The sequence below is a fragment of the Artemia franciscana genome, chromosome 1 (genome assembly GCF_032884065.1).
Source record: "Artemia franciscana chromosome 1, ASM3288406v1, whole genome shotgun sequence".
Classification (NCBI taxonomy): domain Eukaryota; kingdom Metazoa; phylum Arthropoda; class Branchiopoda; order Anostraca; family Artemiidae; genus Artemia; species Artemia franciscana.
The window spans coordinates 42,642,002-42,655,910 of NC_088863.1; the positions used below are offsets into that span (position 1 = coordinate 42,642,002).

Sequence of the window (13,909 nt, forward strand, 5' to 3'; positions counted from 1 at the left end):
AATTGATACTGGGGTAAGGAAAACTAGATTTCTGATGTCAGATTTAGATTTGTAATGCTTGATTTTATAGAAAACGACCACTTAAGCTCAAAACTACGTCCAAATTGAAATTCCGATTTTTCCCCCCTTCAAGGGGGTTTCGGATGGTTGTGCAAGAGCATTTCTGCTTTTTTTGCGTGATTACGCTGCTTTTTCAAAAATCTGTTACAATTTCCTCGAGGTCAAACCGTTTTTTTTCCTCCACTCATTTCATCTAGTGGGATTTGCTTTCATATTGCCTGTTTATACTCTGTGCTAAGCCATATTTTTCTGTGGTGTTTTACGGGCTGAGTTTATTTGTCTTTACATATGCTGATGATATATTACTTATTACCCGTTCAAAGTTTAGCGTAATTAAGACGACCCAGTTTGTTTCTAAGTTGTTTAAAAAACGACCTTATGCTTAACGCTTAAAAGTGTAAATGTTTACTTTTCAACTCCAAACACTGAAGCAGGGATCTGAGTCATGATTCCTTTGCAGTTAAGATAGTTCCAGCGTTGCGTTGGCTTGGGATTAATATTTCCTCTTCTGTATCAGTTATCTGTTCTGGTGAACTTTTACACGTTGAGACTAAACTTAAAGTCGGTCAAGCTGAAATTGTCCCGAATCAAGGCCATTATTCTCTTATCCCCCCCCCGTCATAGAGTCACCTGTCCCTTCCTTACACAAAATGCTATGTACGCCCATGCCCCAAGTGTGATCTTCATTTTGGTAAAATTACACAAACATAGTTAATTGGAGTCGTAAGCATATTAATTTGGCTATGGATCAAAATTAAGTAAACATTTTCAGTCATTTCATCAGTTTTCGGAAGGCTTTTTGTGTGGAAGTTCTATAATAAGGAAGGCTCTCCCCTGGGATAATCAAACTTAGATAAGCCAGTTTAATGATCCAAAGTTATTAAGCTTTGGTAATGCTCCTCTAGTATACTGTTATTACTTCAGTAGTGAAGAAAATGTAATATTATTTGTTTGTTTATTCAAGTGAATTTTCTCATTATCAAGAGTATGTTCCTAAGTTAGATTGATATTTTGAATTGAACAAGGAAATGAGTGAATTTATGTTCTTTGTCCTGTGGTGGCGCAGTGGATTTGACCTTAGCTTGGTAATACGGGACCCAGAGATCGAATCACGCTGCAGTAATGCACTGCAGGGCCGACGCAAGGACCTTAGTAGTCAAGAAGCGTCGTTAATTCTTAAATAATAATAATAATTTATGTTCTTTTGTGGCTTATTGGCAGTTCATTTTATAAAAAGGGAAGTGATTAGCGAAGGAGAAAATGCAGTTTGATAAAATCGCAAGAAGCTGTCTTGTCTTAAGAGGGGTAATCAATTAACCTCAAAAAATGTCCTTCTCAAATGTCAATTTGAACAAGTTCGTTTCTTTTAGGCTCTAGCTTCAAAGCATAGAGTTGATTATTAAGTGATACATTTACAAGGGCATTTCTTAAAAATAAGCATAAATGCTAAAAAATGACAAAAGAATTCTTGAGTTGATTTGGTTTAGCCCACATTAAAATACACTGAAGAGCGTCACCATACTAAAACACATGCAAAAAAAAAAAATAATACAAACAGAGTCTTCGCTAAATGGTTTGTAAACTAAAATCAAAACATATAAAGAACCCCCTTTTTGGGATTTCTCCTGCTGTCTGTTTTGTAGTCTTGATAAAATCGTATTCTGCATGGCATGGATTTCATGTCTCTAATTTTGTAAGTATCAAACACTGTCACATTTTCTTTTTAAGGGAACGGAAGGCTCCATACCTCGATCAAAGCCGTTCAAGTACACTTATGAGAAGGAAATAGTGATGTATGCATATTATAAGAAGTTAGATTATTTTTCAACTGAATGCATTTATTCCCCAAATGCTTACCGTGGATTTGCAAGGACGTACTTAAAAGATCTGGAAAAAATCAGGCCATCTGCTATTATTGACATTGTACATTCAGGTATGTGACATTCACTGCATCCATCTACAAATAATACCCAATTTATTAATTTTACCTATATTTGTTAATAATATTAATACTTCTGATAACTGAAAAATAATTAAAAGTTGTCAGTGTGCTAGGGTACACACCACCAGGACCGGATCGACTAGGTCATGGGCCCGATTGGAAGTTTTTTGGCGAGGCTCCCTCTAAATATTAAAATGTAAATAAAATTTAGTGATATGTATATATATATATATATATATATATATATATATATATATATATATATATATATATATATATATATATATATATATAGTTTATAGCACCGGGAGACCAACGGCTACGTCACAGACTTTTATGTATTGTCAGTGTCACTAGTCTATATCCCAGCCTGTTGCCCCAGTGAAGCAACAGGTCGCTTCTCCACTTCTCGCATTTTTATGTAACCCTTAGCAAATTTGTATGTGTGTCGCAATATTTCTTCCAAGAGATCCATGGGATTATGAGAGATCCCATTATTTAAAAGATGTGCAAGGTGTTCTTTATCGGGGTCTAAAAAGTATATGTGGTTATATGAATGTGGTTCGAAATCACCTTCAGGGGTCTGTGACGGTTTTGCTGCTAAATTGGTTTTGTGATAAACTTGTCCAGCTACTTTGGAGCTGAAAACACTCCGACTATTGATGGCTCAATCATCGCTTACTTTGAATGAAGCTAAAGCAAAACATGAATTAAATTTTGGTATTTGTTTGTGGAATGCTTTGGAAAGCAAGTTATGTACTATAACAGGCCAAACCAATTTATTTGGAAATGGTGGAGAAAGCAATGCAGTTCGACCAAGCAAGCAGCAACGTCCAAATAAATCACCTGTATTGACTATTTTCCCAAGGGAAATTGGAAGACTTCACAGTGAATACATACAACATTGAAGGGTGCCAATGACTCTTAATTAAAACCTGCATAGTTGACGAAATCTTTGCAGGTTTTTAGTAAATTTTGCGCCACAATTTGTTGGCTTCGAAGATTGCGATGGCGTTATTACTCTAACATAATATTCTTTCTTCTTCACTTTCATTTTTGACTCGTTCTGATTCTCACTGTCGCTTGTCTTCTAATAGCTTAGTTCTTTGTTCTTCGTTGTCATTTTTGACACTTTCTGATACTCGCTTTCACGTTTCTGCTAACCTTAAAGTTCTTTGTTTTTCACTTTCATTTTTGACACGTCCTGACTCCTGCTTTTGCTTGCAATTCTTACTGCCACTTATTTTCTAACTGAATATTTCTTTGTTCTCGGTGTCGTATATCTTCTAACAAAAAAATTGTCCTTTGTTTTTTATTTTCATTTTGATTCGTTCTGATCCTCCTTGCCGCATGTCATGTAGCTGCATATATTGTTTTTATCTTCACTTTCGTTTTCGAGTCGTTGTAATTTTCGCTACCACTTATCTTTTAACCTCATATCTTTATGTTCTTCAATTTCGCTTTTGAATCTTGTAATTGTTGTTTCGCAAGTATTATAACTACATATTTCTTTGTTTTTTATTTTTGTTTATATTTACTTAGGACGTTTTTTCTCTGTCCTTTGTCTTTGCTGCTCCAATTGGTCTTGTCACTTTTGATGGTTTGAAGGTTGTTCATCTTCACCTGTAGATTTACATTTTTCGTTCTCTTCATCTTGTCTCATTTGATGGTCCAATTTGTTCATTTTGAGCTTACATTTTTGTCCTTTTTTTCCCCTCATTTTGAGCTTACATTTTTGTCCTTTTTTGTCCTCGTTTTGAGCTTACGGTAATTATTTTTTATTGTCCTCTACATATTATAAAGCTGCTGAAAATACCTCTTGAAACTTACATCACCAATTATGAATGCATGAATTTACACTTTTATAAGTTTTTGTTCAATAAATCCTTCTAAAACTGGTTGAAAATCTAATTTCCTTGAGTCTCTTGAGTCCTGATTCACTGCTTATATCAGATAGGGTTTTTTTTTGGTTTTAGCCTGGAAAACGACCCCTCTCCAAAAACAATGCTTACTGGAATATTTAGTAATAGGCTGTTTCATCATTTCTAAAAAAATGTTCTTTCTCAAGCCAGCCCGGGGTCCTTTCAAATGCAGGGCCCGGTTGGGCCTAATCGTTCCAATCGCCCTTTATCCGGCCCTACACACCACTGGCGTTTTATAACATAATTTAATGATTTCGTCATGTTCTAACAGTTACCATGGCGAATTTTAAAATTACCAGATATGTGTTGTTTTCCGTCAGAGTAGAGGGCTATTTCGTCCTTAACTGCAAAATAATTTAAAACTACAAAAACTAAGGATACTTTACATAGCTTAGTGTTCTAAGTTACATAATTAAACTGTTTAGAGAAGATAAGGCCATCTGTTGACATTTTTCATTTAGGTAGGTTTGATTTGCTAATATTTAGTATTAGATCATTCTTTACATGTAGCAAGGATAAATCTACCTGAATTGATACTAAAATGAGATCCAGCTTATTAGGATTGTGGTTTTTCAAATACAAACGACTCCGATAGGAAAAATATGCATTTTGGATGTTTGGTAACTTATATTAGAAATTGCGGAATTAACAAAAAAGCAGACTTCCGTACGAACATACCACGGGGAAAAGTTATGATCTAATAAAGATGATTTTTGTTTTTTAGACTATTCCTCCTGAAAATTCTGATTTCACTTCTCCCTTCCTTTTGTTGCACTGATTTTGTTATTCCTAGTTATTAAATCAATGGGCACGAGTGTAATTGTTCTGAATCGTTTTCTTACAAGGATCCAGGCCTAGCCCTTTTGTTCTTACAGCTCTTGCAGTTCTATCCTTTATAGCACTTATCTCAGAGTTTTTATTGTTTTGTTGGAATGACGGATGACTGTCAGTATTGTTTGGTGTTTGTGGGAAACAGCATAATTCTCTTCAGTGTAACTTCTAATTATTTATTAATACTACTATTAGTTACAGTAGCAACTTTTGACTATTCTAAGAAACTTTTGTTATTCTAATTTTATTACGCTTACAAAACAGTGTCCTCCGACACTTTCAAAAGAAAAATATTCATTTTCCATTTTTGTTAATATGCAATTATGTCAATAAACCATCCTCCTTCAGTTTGTGCTGCCTTCACTCACGCTTGCCAACGTTAGTTTTTCATAGATTAAATGTAAAAAAAACGAGTTTTCATTAACAAAAGTAAAGAGCGAAAGTATTTCTTCAGCAGAGTAAAAAAAATTGACATTATAATGAAAAATCAACTAAAAGTTAAAAGCAACAACCTAAATAAAATTGAAATCTATAGCCTAATAAACTTATCAGTTACAAAAATTAAACTAATATTCAACTCAAACTCAAAGCGAATAGAAATTACTAAATAACTGAACAAGGAAGTTGTCTTTCTCGTACCCCAATTATATTTTTTGAAAACAGTTATTATAAAAGTTAAAACAGTTAAAAGAAACTGATATTAGACTTAATAAAAAAATAAATCAGTAGCCTAGAATGTACCCAAAATAAAATTGATGCATGTTGTGAAAATTACGAGTTTTGGTTGGGGGGGGGATATCCACCCTTCAATCGCTCAATCTAAAAAAGGACACTGCAACTTCTGATTACCAATCCAATAAGCCCATTCCGAAGTTTATACGATCACCCTTTCTGTAGCCTTATATGTCCCCAGGGCATAACTTATAACCTTGTCCTGAGGGCTCTGGGGGGTTGTCATCCTCAAAGACATGATTCCCGGAACTTTCATTTACGTTTAACAAAACGACTATCTCAAAATTTTGATTTGATGTGTTTGGGAAAATGGTGGACATGGGATGGGGTTAGTTTCCCTCCAATCACTTCCGACTATTATAAATAGCACTAACTCTTTCAATTTTAAATTGAATGAGCTTTCTTCGAAGTTTCTATGACAACAAGTGGACACATCAAAATTTCTATCAAATGCATTCCGGAAAAATACGAGGTGGGGGGGGTATCCACCCCACCATCATTCTGAAGCTCCAAAGGGCACTAAAACTTCTGATTAGCAATCCAATTAGCCCTCCTCAGAAGTTTATACGATCACTCTTTCCGTATACATCTTATTTGCCATAGGACATAACTTACAACCCTTGCCCTGAGGGCTGTAGGGGCGTTGACATCCTTAAATAAATAATTTCTGGATCTTTCAACTACGTTGAACAAAATGGCTATCTCAAAACTTTGATTGGATGTGTTTAGGGAAACGGTGGGCCTGGGAGGGGGGCTAGTTGCCTTCCAATCACTTTCGACTATTAAAAAGGGCACCTACCCTTTCAATTTGCAGAATTAGCTTTTTTTGAAGTTTTTACGACAAATCCTTCAATACGAAATGCCCTAATTAAAAAAAAAAAAAAAACAATACAAAAAACAAAATACATTGTGCCCTCATCGCTCTTTACTTAGGCAGCGCTATTGCGCTACCTATGATAGACAAGTGTAATAAATCTAGTGATGATTTTGAATATTGAAAAAGAACCAAGGAAATGACATTCAAAAAAGATGTAATGATCTTTTTAGACTGAAATTTTAAGTAATAAGTATACAGCAAATCATGAACCAAACTTCATAAAATGTTTTTTTTTTGGGGGTTTTTCATCTAAAATTAGATTTCAAATTCTTCAGGTTGAATTCTGAGGTTTCACAAGATATCTCACAATGTGTTAAAATATATATTCATTCAAAAAATATCAACGTAAGGTCATCAATTAGATAGAAACAACAGAAAACGTACGGATTTCGATTATTTCAAAAAACAAGCAGAAAATATGTCAATGAAAGCTCACATTAGGTTGTTAGAAAGTTCGAGTATGGCAGTCATTGGCATCTTGTTTCAAGGTTTAACTACATTTCAAAATAAACACTAAACAAATAATAATAAGCTACAAGTCACCATACTTATAATGAGGTATCTGTTATATTAGTTTCAGATTTTCGTGCCTCTTACGCAGGCTTAGTGAGTGTTTGTCAAAATGCTTGACAGTATTCAGTCAAAAAAAAACAAAAGACACACTTGTATCTGGCAATTACAAAGGGCTACCGCTGGAACTGTCTGATATGTTAGTATATTATGACTTTTTTTTTTGAAGTGTCATATCAAGTCTAGTGAGGTTCAGCCGCACTGCTTTCTTCGTTTCTTTTTTTTTCTGTCTATTTTTAATGGGTTTTTCTACTGGCTGATAGCAATGTAAATATTGGATTTTTTGGAAGGGATATTTAGCCTAAATAACTAAGCTTCTGGCGTTTTTTTTTGTACATGTTAATATGACGTTAAACGTCAAGTTAAAAGCTAAGCACTGTCTTACAGTGAACGTGCTTTTACAGTTTTTTCTGTCAACAATCAAGATAATAAAACTTTCTAACCTTTTGTCTTTGCTCTTCATTAACAGGATGATGCTTGCCAGCCTTTATTTTGATTGTTCCTTGGGAAATGAACCTATCCCATCAATAATTTAATACTAATTAAGCTTTCAAAGCCTTCTAAATCCTATTTTGGAATATGTTTCTAGTCTTGGATTGTTTTCATTTTGAATGCAGGAAATTTGTCGTAACGATTTGTCTTTCTGGATAATTTGATTATTGTACCTTTTTTGCTTAGTAATTGGACGTTGATAAATTGAGCGGAGTGTAGGTAGATAGAAATGGGTGTTTTGGGAGTTTTTGACTCGCTTGGTGATTTGTTACGATTTTGTGTTTCCTTCTATAGCAGGTTTTCAACTATAATGGTAAATCTGTCAACGAGAATGACAGAAAATGAACTCTAATCATGAATTTTTTATGAAATGAGTTAAGATCAAGGATTAGACGTCAAAAATCGAGAATTTACAGAAAATGAAGGCTAAGTTAAATTAACATGTTATGAACTGAGTTAAAATCAAGATGTAAGCGCTAACACAAAATGGAATCAAAAGGGGCTAATTTATTGAATGTATAAATAGGTAGGCAATTTGTGTTACACACTATTGTCATACAAACAAATATACACGAAGAACTTATAACTTATAATTCTACAATTAATCATTTGTCGAGCGGAAAAAGGTTTATATAAATTACTTTTATTAAGCTTACAAACGTTGAAAGTGTTGTTTTTTGTTGCTTTTGACTCCCAAATATCCGGAAAATAAAATATAATATCTCGAATATTTTCGGAGAGGAAGACGTTGATACTCACAAAAAATGTGTCCTATTACTGTCCTAAACATCTTCTCATGGGTTAAATTTTATTCCATTTTCCCATTTTATTGCATACAATCTACTACACACTAGTTCAGTTTATTATAATGTAATTGATAAATGTAATGAAGTTTTTTTTTTCTTTCCTTCCTTTTCTAATAAGTCAAATGAAGTGATTGTCTAAAAGTAAAAAGAAAAGAGCTTTGCCTAGTTGAAAATGAAGGGTGAGCTTTCGCATCTGTCGCAATCAATGACCACCACTCTTTATGAATTGATTAGATTTGGCGATTGAGCTTTCAATAAAAAAAAGAAGATGCGCCTGAATACAAGTGAGTGGCTACAATTGGTACTAAGCTAACACTAATATACAGCAATACTAATCTTTATTATCCATTGAGCTAGAGGGACTGAGTAATCATTTTACTTATTGAATGTATTGATAATAAGGTCTGGAAATGTGGGTAAAACTTTTCAAAAGAGACTTCAAAATGCACTTTTCATTATCGCTTCCAGTTATAAAAGAGACCGGTTATCTTTTGAGACTCAAGTAGTACTTTTTTTGTAGAGTACAGCTTGAATTAATTAAAGAAAGTAGCTTATGCCTATGTTAAATGAATGCATAATTGAGTATGCTTGAGTGAACAAGATTCTTTTTTTGAACTATAAAATGGATGGTTGAGTCGTTTTGCCTCCTCCACCTTGCAGTCCCCTTCACATTACATCCTTTTAGATTATGCTGAATTGCTGTGTATTATACCTCTTTACCTCCTCCGCGAAGACGTACTTTCTTTGAGGCATTCAGTCGTATTTGCATTGTTGTGAGAAGTAAGTTTGTTCTTTAAATATGGGAATTAATAGATACTTTTTATTAATTCCTGTCGAGTAGATGAATGTTCCTATAAACGCATGCCTGTCATCCGTAGACCAAATCTATTTTTGCCATTCAGACTTTGAACTCACCTTCAAAAGTTGCATTAAGAACCCATTTGAACTCTTGGGCGAGTCTACCTTAGAGAAATTCCAAACGCCCATATTTTACAGAATAAACTCCAAACATTTTTGGACAAATCTGTCAGTGACGGTCAACATCCGTCAACATTGTACATTAGCTTAAAAGTTTATATTGTGAAAGGTTTCTCGTCTAGTTTTGTAAATTTAAGTATCGCTGTCTGCTTCCACCTTTAATAAAAATGATGCTACACCAAAATGGACCCTGTATGCTTGTTTTTCCAAACTATATAAGTGATTGTATTAGAGACACTGAATAGCAGCAAATGTACTTATTTTGCTTATCAGGACGAAGTTGAATTGTGAAAAGTGCAGCAAAACAGTACTTAGAATTAAATTTTTTAACAGTGTAAGAACTGCTTACTTTTCTTTTCCTGTTAGAATTATGGTGTACCTTTTATTTCGAATTTGCGGTGCTGAACACAATTTTGAAAATGGTAACAAAAACGTAATCAGAAGATGACATAGACCAAAAAGCATACCTAGACTTAATTTAATACTAAGTAATATTTTACTTGGTAATCTGAAAGTACTACTAAAACTAAATATCTTTATATTTTGGAATAGCTGCTGCAGTAAATAACAAATTGCATTTTGGTCTCCTTCTTGACTTTAGTTTCGTTTCATTTTAGTCTTATGAAAACTGAGGTACATTTCCTGTACTATTCAGCTGTACTTTGTTTTTTGGCACAAACCAAAAAATGTGGGAAACTGATTATTACGACACTTTGAGCGCTTTAATATGTATTTAATAGGAATTAGAAATTACTTCTCGTACTAATAATGTTGCCCGACATAACTTGAAAAATTCAAAACAAGCTTAATTTCGGTTAATTAAAATTTCTTGAAATTAATTTATTTCAAATTTGGATTGCAGTTTAATAGCTGGGTTTATTTTAATTGAACTTGAGATTGCCTAAAAGTTGACACATTGTTTGTTCATAAACTCTTGTTTGATTATAAAAAAGGAAGGCCTAGGTTAGAATGACGATGACAAGCTGGGCTAAAAACCAATGCATGCGTCTGCCTATTGTACCTTTTGGTGAAATTCCGCAAATGTAAAGCAAAAGTAAAAATATTGCTGTTATTTTAATTTAGTTGATTGTAAATTTGGTTGGATAACGCAAAAGGGCCATTTTTTTCATAGAGAAACTTGTTTCCTATTCTATCAGTTCCCGCACTCTTTGCTGCAAACGTTGTAGCATTCTTTTTGACCATACTTCAAAGTTTGAAGTTAAAAAAAAAAAAATGTTCTGTCACAATTTGCCCATATTAGATCATCAGAAGAGAAATGGCATTAAGCTAATAGTAAATGCTAATATTAAGCTAGTAAACAGTAACATTTATCGTTACGTGTTGACCTAAAATAGGCTAGGGGAACTCATCAAACTTTGAATGAAGTGTTCAAACCAAATATATACGTCTTTTCATGTCGCTATTGACGACATAAGCGTGAAAATGCAAGCGGCTCTAAGTGTTGTAGACACTTTGTTAAAGGCACTAGCCAGTGCTCGTCAGGACTTCCTCGGAGAAGTGGCTTGAATTTGAGTTTTCTTCGATTAAAGCTCCCTGTCGAGTTTTCTCGTGCCTTAATGTGGCTAAAATCGTACCTTCAGAACTGAACAGGAGAGGAAAGATCAAAGGGGGTTGCATATAGCTGTAAACCAAAATGTTGTGGTGGATACTGGTGGTCTTATAAGCAGCTTTGGCAAGAATTTGATATACATTAGAATATGAGAAGCATCACAGAACTATCTGTTTGATCCAGAATCCAGAAAGGCTTGTAAATAGTACAGTTCTATTGGGTTAATCAAACTTTTTTGTAATAATAAATAAGCTTAGAACTAACCTTACATGCGAATTCTCATAGAGAAGGAGACATTGACAATAAAAGACTGAGTTGATAGCAAGTATTTTAACTTCTGGCAGCTCTTAGCTGACGGACTTCCCTCCTGAACCAAAATACTAAATTAGTAAAACGAGCATCTAAAACCATCCTTGGACAATTCCTATTGAAAGCATTTAACTTATCTTTCTTTCTCGAGCTTCGAAAATGGCCAGAGTTCAGAGCCATACTTGGCCACTGTCATTACCGCAGCCTCCAATATTCTAGTTTTACTTCAAAGCTTATTTTACTGTTTTTCCAAACCTGCTTTATCTAAAAAAAAACAAAAAACACTAAGCCTTGGCTATTCTACTTTTCATTCTTTTACTGTAGTCCCCATCCTTACTAATAATCTTGCCCAATTAAGGGAAGCTATCCACTTGATTAGTTTTGTCGCTACTTAACATCACATATTTACCCTCATTTATTCCTAGTCTAAGGGATTTAATCTGTTTAACATTAATCCTCAGGCCTTCTCTTACACCTTGAACCCTCAAAACCTTCAAATGCTTATTAACTTTAACAAAAATTCTGTCTAGTACCCTTGAATCATCGTCTTTAGTCTAGGACAATTATAAATCAAAACTTAATTTCTTTATCGTGTTCCTTAAAACAAATTCTATCAAAAATCTGTAGAAACAGAAATAGGACGCAACCTTCCTTAACTCCTGATTTCACACCCAACCAATTATTAAGTTCACTTCCTGCCTTAAATGCTGCATTATTCTTGTACAGAGCCCTTATCATTTTAATGTAGTAATCTAGTATGCTGTACAAGGAAATCAATTTATCAGCTAAATCAAATGCCTGTTTGTAATATGTAATACTGGCGACTAAAGTTTTCTGGTGATCAGACATTTTTCAATTATTAACCTAAATAGAGAATTTTGGTCAGTACATACAGTTTTTTCTTAGAATTTTATCTGGAGCATCTCAAAGTGTAATAAGTTCTACCATTCTAAGTAGTTCACTTCATGCAAAAATCAAGCTAATACTGCTGTAATTACTACAGTGATTCTTTTTTGCAGGGATTCTTCTTATAATTGGATTTATTTAAAGTTTTTCCAAAGTCACTAGATTCGTTGCCTTTTTCAAAACTCGTGTTTTTGTTCTTTATTATCTTGTCTCTTTCTTCGCAAGCACCGTATTCAAAACTCATTTACCATGCCATGAGCACCCAAGGTCTTTTTCAACCATTTTAATACTGTCTCTGACTCTTCCTTGCAAATAAATTTTCCCTGACTCCCAAATTGTAGATAAAAAAAATAAAAATCTATTCTTTATCATTTCATACAACTTTGTCACTGTTTAGAACATTCTCAAAATGTTCTGGTGTCTCTCCTTGACACTCTCACCTTCGCTATTTATAATTGGGACTAGTCTGAATTTGCAACTTCCTCTCGATTATTAACATGTCAATACAGTATCTTACTATATGCCGTCTGGCCACATCTTCCAAATCCTTGATAATTTATTCGTTCGCTCTTCTTCAAATCTCCTCTATTCATATTTTGATACCTTCTCTACTTGCCTTATTTATCTCGTTCTCGTAAAAATCATCACTCAGAAACTTCTTACGCTAACCACTTCTCTCTTATAAGGACCTTAAAATGGTTCCGCTATTATTCTTAGCTGTTTCTCTAACGTCCTTCCCTATATTTTTTTCTGGTACTTCGCAAACTATTCTCCTAAAATTGCTCCTTCAATCTTCTGCGTTGTCCAATTGTAGACTCTGCAGTTTTATTTCCAACTGTTCTTGGAAGGTTCTTTTCAAATTTTCATCTTGGAGTATGTCAACGTCAAAATAACTTTCCGGGGTATATTGCCGTTCCTAAATTTCAGCTTCAGATTAACTCTAGATAGTACTAGGTAATGAGGTATTTACTTTTAACATCAATAGCGGCACTCTTATATATCCCAGTGTCCTGTATCAATCCTATCAGTCTTTGATTTCAAATAACAAAACCAATAAGATCAGTCGTCTTAGGATTATGTGAGTACCATGTTAACTTATTGATCATTTTTTTTACCAAATACCGTATAATTGTAATAATATTGTTGTATCTTCAAAAATTGCAGCAGTCTATTACCATTGCTTTTTTTTTAGTTCCTACACCGAATTAAAGAAAATTAGGAACAATATTAAAGCTTAAAACGAGCAGAAATTTCTTTGTATATGGGGGGGGTTGCCCCCCCCCCTCAACATCCCGTTCATCACGCTGAAGCATTTTAGAACTTCAAAAAAGTTTCTTATTCTAATCAAACAGCTATTGTGTTTCAGGAGTCGTTTCTAAAGAATGAAGATTAAAAGTCGAACTTTAGCATAAAAAGCAATAACATTTCAAAGGAACATTTCTGTTTCTTTTGAAATGTTATTGTGATTCCTTACTTTCAGTTTAAAAAACTTGTTTTTTTTTTAATTTCTGATCATTTTTCAAATAATGCTGGGATATTCAGCTCCCCTCCTTGGGAAATTCCCTCCTCCAGCAGATCTCAAAGTGAAGTTTCTCTCACGTTAAATCTCCTTCCGAACATTTTTAGTCTAACTAAAAATCCCCCATGAAAATTTCCTGAAGATGATTACGCCCTGAAAAATTCTTCTTATAATACTTTAATTTGAAAATGGCTTTAATTTCTGATCATTCTTCAAATCATGTCGGGAATCCACCCTCCGTAGAAAATTTATCACAAAATCCCCCCTCCCAGTGGAAATTTGCTCTCGTGGAAAATTCCCCCATGGAGAATTTCTCCCTAGGAAAATACCCCTCCCCCATGGAAAAATTCTGTAGAAAATTATAACGCAGCCGACATTTTTTCCCGGAATGCCTT

General features: G+C 34.0%; 1 long non-coding RNA gene across 2 annotated transcripts in view; it reads left to right on the plus strand.

Moving 5' to 3' along the window:
* Positions 1–864: 864 nt before the first annotated feature.
* The window catches only part of LOC136029948 (uncharacterized), a 29,061-nt gene continuing 16,016 nt past the window's right edge, over positions 865–13,909 (plus strand). Inside the window, exons 1-2 of one of the 2 annotated variants that reach the window (XR_010618146.1) lie at positions 865–997; positions 1,789–1,993. This is a non-coding gene — a long non-coding RNA (uncharacterized LOC136029948). The remainder of the gene's footprint in view (positions 998–1,788; positions 1,994–13,909) is intronic. The other variant, XR_010618147.1, reaches the window with a different exon arrangement.